This window comes from Oryzias melastigma, linkage group LG3 (assembly GCF_002922805.2).
Source record: "Oryzias melastigma strain HK-1 linkage group LG3, ASM292280v2, whole genome shotgun sequence".
NCBI classification, from domain to species: Eukaryota; Metazoa; Chordata; class Actinopteri; order Beloniformes; family Adrianichthyidae; genus Oryzias; species Oryzias melastigma.
In genome coordinates this window covers 34008365-34015945 of record NC_050514.1, presented here as the reverse complement: position 1 = coordinate 34015945, position 7581 = coordinate 34008365, and the positions used below count along the sequence as shown (strand labels likewise).

Below are 7581 nucleotides of genomic sequence, written 5' to 3'. Positions count from 1 at the left end.
TGCTCTCACATCCACATGTCCGCAGAAGGATGTTTGGTGGTTTCAGGTTCACGTCTCTGTTGGGATGTTAACATTCCTGAACCTCCTTAATCCCATTTTGGGGTCATGAGGTTGCTGGAGCCAATCCTGGCCGCTGTCTGGCGAAGGCTTTTATTTTGTTGATTATTTAAAAGGCATTTTTTCATTACATTTCAGTCAAACTTAATTCTCAGGTTCCGCTGATTCAGCGAAATCCCAGTTTAAATATCCAGACTTGTATTTTTTGGGGGGGGGTCTGCGGGACGGCCCCTCCTCCCCTGTGGTTTCACGCCGCGGCCAGGCGCTCCTCGCCTTCGATCTGTTTGGCCTCCGCTGAGCTAAAGAAGTGTCTCCACTTCACTCTATCCCTTTAAAACCTCTCACCTCCACGGAGGAGGGAGGTGTGATGGGTGGGGGGCATGAGGGGAGGGGGTGTTTTTTCTGCTCCTCTTCACTCCACGTTGGGGGTAAAAATGTGACATTTCTGCCCCTCGTGTCAGAGCTCCTAATCCCAGCCGATGAGGAAGGATCAGATTATTGTTCATGGAGATTTAAAATCTGTTTTCCTTCCTGTTTCTTATTCAAAAGCGTTTCCCTTTGGGGTCCATCAGGGCGCAGTTCTCGGCCCACTGTTAATATTTGATGCTAATCTTCCTCAGTGAGGTTTCATGCATGTTGCATCCTCTGATATAGTTTTGCATGATTGATTGATTGATTGATCTGGTTTATTTCAAGCATCAATTTAAGACAAAAAAGAACAAAAAAGTCACAGATTTATGGAAAAAATGAAACGCATTGATTAAAAAAAGAAAATCTGAAGTCGCTTTTGATTAATTAAATATAGTGATTATGAACTAAAGTCAAGTACAGTTTGATTGCTTGAAAAAGGAGTGGAAAGAAGTGAATTTATACAATTTATCCACCCTAACATAGTTATGAAGAACTGACTTGAAAAGAACTTCCATGACTTTTATTTTCTGCTTTTTACAAGCTTTCAAAATAAAATGCCAACTGGACTCCAAAGATGTTTGATCAGGACGGCGGTATGTCGTCACAAACGAGGGAGGGGGGCTGAAATTAAATTAGATTTGACCCATCTCCTTGGGGGGTGAGCTGCAGACACAGCTGCGCTGAGGAACTGTGTAATGGTTTAAGCCCCGCCCAATCCGTCCGTCCATCTTTAGAGCCCCCTAAATGCCTTTACGAGACACTGGGTTGCTGGAGCCTATCCCAGCTACTGTAGAGTGAACAGGTTGATAGTACGGCACTAACGGCAGTTTAGGTGCATCAATTAGCCAATGAAACTTGTCTTTGGACTGTGGGAGGAATCCGGAGAAAAGCCTCACATAAACAGGGAGAAAGGTCCCAGCTGGGGTTCAAACCTTCTCGCCGTGAGGGGAGAGTGCTAACCACTACACCACAGTGCAGCCCTCAAACCCCCAATCCAACCCGTTAATGCTGAAGGTCAAGCTGGAAGGCTTTGGGTCCCATTTTTAGACTGTGGATATGATCCATGACCTACCAGTCTGAGGGCAGACGCTCTACCCCAAGACCAGAGAGTTGGTGTCAGCGTGATGTGCAGTCCACACTCAGAAGATCTTTGAAGACGATCTGCAGGACGGTCGGAGACAAGAAGCATTTCTGCTGCAAGTTTATTAAAGAATTGCAGTTTAGTCAGATTAGATAGACTGCAAAAAACTTTCAACTACCACAAATAAATAAATAAATCTGCAAATAGGCTAAAAAAAACTCTTACCAAGAATTCCTGTTGTAAGAAAAAGCATGTCTTCTCTGTTGCTATTGAAGAACTTTATTGATCAGACAGAAAGTGAACCGTGTGTTGTAACGAGTGTTACTCGGATGCTCGTCATCTGCTTCCCAAAATTCAAGTACGGATATCCCCGACGTCCAAGATCGCTGGTTCGTATTTTCCATAAATGTAGCAGAGTGGGATGATGTATTTATGCTCTAAAATGCAGATTAGCCCTGTGACAGACTGGTGACCTGTCCAGGGTGTACCCCGCCTTCGCCCTTCAGTAGCCGGGATAGGCTCCGGCACCCCCGTGACCCCGAAAGGGAAGCAGCGGTCAAGAAGATGGATGGAATGCAGATTAATGTTGGATTTTAAGTTTATAAACTAAAATAAAGCTGAAGAACGTCGATACGTCACTGGAATGAAACAAAACTTTGTGTCGGTGAAACTTCCTGTTTTCAAAGTAAAACTAGTGAGAGCTTTCTTTCTGATCAAAGACCGAAGATCCGCTCACAGACGTTTAACAGCGGAGCTTTAGCTGCAGCGTTCACATTCTTTAGGTTATGGTAACTCTTCAACAGGCGACTCAATTAGCGGAACTTCAGCGGATCTTGAAGCGGAGAACTGGCTGATATGCTGCGGCGCGACACGACTGAAGTGTGAACGAAATCAATCAGCTGATTCTGTCACGGAAAAAAGACTTTTTTCATGTGAGCTCTGGACTAATATGTGAGGATAGAAAACTGTGGAGAACATTTTCAGGTTTTGTTGTTAAATGATCAAAAAACACAATAATGTTTATGCTTTTTATGTCGTTTATGTTACTGCTGAACTTCAGCAGAAGATTGACCAAAAAAAAGTTTTAAATTAAAAAAAGTCATTTCTTTCTATTTAAATCTTTGTGTTTTTATTAGTGTTGTGGATTCTGATCTCCTGTTCTGAATAAAGTATTCGATACAAGTAAATTCAAATTTCATACATACAGTAAAACACACAGCACCAAACATCATAATTAAAGTCAGAATCCTGGTTGGATTCGTGAATCGGATCAGATCATCTCTTAGATCCAGAACTTCAAAACCTGGACCCAGAGGGGGAGCAGGTGCTGCCACTTCAGTCGCAGCAGCACGGCGGCGTCCCGCTCGTAAATCAGAATGCACTGAAGGAACGCCCCCCCCCAGCTGTAAACAGGCCTTCAGCTGGGGGGGGTTTCATGTGGGGGTTCCTGTTCCTGATCTGTTTTAAGAAAGAGCCTCGCTGTAATCAAAAACAATAACTGCTCAGAGTGTAAACTCTTCCAGCCCCCCCCCACACACCCCCACCTTAAAGTATGAAATAATATTCTGTGTGTGGGCCCGGCCCGAGCGCTGAGAACGCAAACATTTCACAATAAAGTTGTTTAAATAAAGGCCTTGGCATAGATGGCTGGGAGATAGAGGACATGCTGCGTTAATTACAAGCCCCCCCCCCCATTAAAATAAACCGCTGGTATAAAATATGACTCTGCTCTGTCTCTCATTCGGGGGGATTTGAACCTATAAACCATCGGCGAGGTGTGCACCTCAGATGTGCTGTTTGGAGAACAAACACGTTTCTGCGCTCGGGAGTTTAGAAGCTGGAAAGACAAAGAGAAAAAGAGTGTTGGGGGGGGGTCAGCAGAAAAGCACAACGGAGCGGCTCCTTCAACAAAGAAACAGTGTTTACTCTGCGTTTAAAGGCCCCTCCTGGCCCCCGTTAGGTTTATTATTCCTGAAAACTCGGTAATACTCCTTAAAGGCGCAGGAGAGGATCCGTTTCTGGCTCACACGGAGTGGCGATGCGGGCTGGATTATTTTTCCTGAAGTGTGGACTTAAGTCGGGCTCTTGCTGCTGGGTGGCCCGGCCGCTTCAGCCGTGTTAACATAAGAATGGAGCGCGGGGAGTAGCTGGTTTGAATTATTCTGCGCCTCCGCCGCCGCATAGCAGGAGCTGTTGTTATCCACTTACAACATCAGACGGTTTGTTCCTCTGCGGGCCCGGTGGGTGTCTGCGCTCGGGACCCTTTGTGCCTCGGCCCCCGCCACTTGTCCTGCAGTTTGTCAGCACCGACCGTGGCCGGGCTGAGCAGAACCGAGCCGGCGCTGTGAGGGTTTCTGGGAAAAAAGTGACGCTGGCAGCCCCAGATGAGGAATGCAGTTATGAGGAGATGTTTGTATACATTCGGGCCGGGTCTTGGAGAGCAGCGATGGCGGCGGAGCGCAGCTTAAAGACATCTGGATGTGATGAAATGCCATTTGTCTAAACAATCACGAGTCTTACCAAAACCACCCAATGCGCGCCGCGCTTTTAGCGCATACTTGAGCAATGCGCCTCGACAGGAATGGATATTGACAAATATTTTTATTGCCACAGCCTCGTGAGCGCTCCCTCTCCATCTTTCTGCAGTAAACATGAAAAAAATGCCATGGCAGCGGTTCAGTCCGGATGGGGAGGGGGGCGGCCCGACACTGGATTCCTAATAAAACAGTCAGTATGATCTGATTAAAGATGCATGTGGCGTTGAAGGCCTCTGGCCACGCCTCCTGAGGCCTGTAGGGGGCGCGGCCTCCTGTTGTCGCAGCGCTTCAGAAGGAATACTTTTGTACAAAGACCAAATTCCGGTTTGATTCCGGACAAAATGCGAGCTCCGTTTTCCATTAACAAAAAAAATGGCGGACATGATCGTAAAGCTCAAAAAAGATCAATCAATTCCATTTCTAACGACAGGAAATGGAATTTATTTTGGCGACATCACCATAAAAAACGTCATTTTTCCATATTTTATGTCTGGAGTTCTATCAGGACTTTTTGGGAAAACTTTCAATGTTCTGATGGCTGTCATCTCTAAATGTTGCATTGTTGCCATGGTGATAGCATGTGTGGGCGGAGTCTCATTGGTCACAGCTTTCAAGGAGTAGTGTTTCTATTAAATTATGCCCAACCTTTCTCCTGATGGAGAAACCAGCAAGCTCATGGAGAACCTGAAGAACACCTGAGACCACCAACAGCCCACCTGAGTCCTGGCGTTGCCATAGCAACGGTTCAAATCCTTTAAAATAATCAGGGTTGCCTTCAGTTATCAAAGATAAAATACTTCACTCACGTCAGGACGTGAAAAAAACTCTGTTGTAACCATTGACTGTATATGAGAACTGGACTGAGTGGCCCCTCCCCCTCATGGCTTTCCAAACAGGAAGTACCCACTGGCTCCAGGAAGCTAACGTCCCAGAACTATTAGTGAGTCATTCTATTGGTCAGAATAACCATACTTTTTTTAACATCTTGCTTATTTTTTCTGTAGTTCAGCTTATAAACTGACCAATCAGATGCCTCAAAAAAAGTAGGCGGAGCTTGCTGACCCCCATGTCCAACGTTTAAAACCTTTGATAGTTTTTGTGTCTTCTGCTTTCAAGTGTTAGGGGTGTGGACTTCCAACAAGCTCACTCCTGATTGGTGAGAGTGGTTGCCATAGAAACCTTAACTCTCCAGGGATAGACAACTCCAGGCCTCGAGGGCCGCATTCTTGCATGTTCTCCAGCGTACCCTGCTCTGGAATGTTCTAATTGGCTGGGCACACCAGGTGATCAGTCTGGAGTAGGGCTTGGATATCTGGAAATCCTGCAGACTCAGTGAGCGGGCCTCGAGGCCTGGAGTTGCCTATCCCTGACTCAGACCCATTCACTGCTCCAACATGGCAGCAAGAAAAATCAAAAATCTCGACTGAATCGATTTCATTTGGTTGGAACCAGAAGTAAACCATTTTCTTTGGGTGATGTCACACTTACTCACTCCAGTACTTAGATACATTCAGTGGTTGTAACATGACCCCTGACCTTTGCGTTGAGCGTCAACTTGGGTTGGAATCTGTCACTGGACTGAGAAAGCAACTTTTACTGCTTTGAAACCTTCAAACCGTCAGAAAATCTAACCAAACATCCTCCGTCCATCAGACCAGAAACTAAATGAAACATGAATTTAGTCCATGTGTGTGACGTAGAAACAAATCCTGGTTGCTAAAGAAGTTTTACATTTTACTTTGTAGTACTGAAGAAAATATTGGCAAACACGCTATATTAAAAAAATGTTTGTTGCAATGGAGTTTTCCCCTTACAGATTCGGTAAAATCAAATGGTATTCTTCAATACTTTTAAGCCTCGCTTCCACTGAGCGGTTTGTTTTCGTGGTGTGGACCGCTAGCGTGTCATTGTAGCGCAACGACTAGAAAACCAGCAACAATGGAGGTCATCCAACAGCTCGTCTTTTTCTTGCTTTTCTTTCTCTACATTGTGTAGAACAGGAATTTAATGTATGAAAGACGATAAGAAAATTGCCACCGCAGAAATGTTCGCTTAAACGATCGCTATATTTCTAATGTCGTCGTCACTTTCTGCCAATGAAAGGGTGGCTACAGCGGCTTCACTTTTCTATAGACCTACAACCGATGGGGGCCCCCAAGAGGTTCAGGTCGGTACTGTTTACCACAGGGTTCTCAAACTCAGTTGACCTTGAGAAGGCGGAGTCTGGCTGAGGGTGGGTTGTACGGGGTTCCCATTAGTGCCAAAAATATGTTTTTGCGTCCACTGTCTATATCTTTGGTCCATTGTCTATGTCTACTGAATACCTTTATTAAACATCTGTTCATGTCTATGTACTACGAAGCAATATCTTCTGCGTGTCCTCTGAAACGACAGGAGCTAACGTCGCTAGCAACTGTTGCTAAGGACTTTTCTGACCTTCAGATCCAACGACAACAAATACAAAGTTCTAGACATAAAGCAAATACAAACCTATCATCAAAGAAACGTGGACATGCAGAAGATGTTGATTTAGTAGACATTGAACTTTCATGTTAAGGATTATTGCCTTGGGCGCTGCAAATGGCTTACCAGTTTGAGACCCCTTCTTTAATGGGTCCATTTTACATTGGAAACACTCACAATATTTGACTGGATCACTCAGTGGAAACAAGGCTCTCCTCTTGATCCTTATCAGTGTTTTTTACAGTTTTTCTTTACATAAAATGCTCTACAATCTCAATTTTCCATCGTCATCTGTAGCGTTTGAGTCACACTTGTAGATTTATTCTTATTCTCTGTAAACTCTGGTGTTTATTTAGATTCAGGCAAAAGCAAAAGGATTCTGAGACTTTGGTGGAAGATAAAACCCTAAAATGTTCTGGGCTGGAAGATGAAGCCTCATCTGTCAACAGAAATGCCACACCTTTAGATTTATTTTCCAATTAATCCCTCAGAAACAAAAGGTCTTGGCAGTGTTGGAAGCCTTGACTTTGCCAGCGGTGTGTGTTGGTGGAGGGGGCCGGCAGACATGACTGGGATAATAAGCGTCATGGAGTCTAATCAGATTTCTAAGAGGAATTGATTGTTGTGAGGCAGCCGGTGCAGGAGTGGGCTCCACAATAAGCTGAAATTTAAGTGTTAATTTTTATGCTAATCCTCTGGCGTCTCCGTGTGATGCAATTTGGTCCAGCGGCCCCTCGACTTCGCCGATATGAAACCGTCCCGCGCGCCGAGGAAATGTCAGCGTGCCCGAGCCCGAACGGCGTCCTTCATTAGGTACGTTTCTATTAGCGTGTGTCACGGCGGTTACAGAGCGTCCACGCCTGACCCCCCCCCTCTCTTTTTGCACATGTGGGCTCTCCTCATGTATTATCATACATGGGGGGCTCCCTGCCCCCGGACAAAAGGCCATTTAATGCAATTTAATGACATTCCCTGGAAATCCTGCGACCATGCCTGTGAGCATTCAGATTGGAGATTGGGGGGGGTCCAAGT

The 7581-nt window shown here is 45.3% G+C and overlaps 1 protein-coding gene across 4 annotated transcripts in view; it reads left to right on the top strand.

Moving 5' to 3' along the window:
• Window positions 1-7581, top strand: part of znf536 (zinc finger protein 536) — a 195035-nt gene that overhangs the window by 69722 nt on the left and 117732 nt on the right. The window lies entirely within an intron of this gene.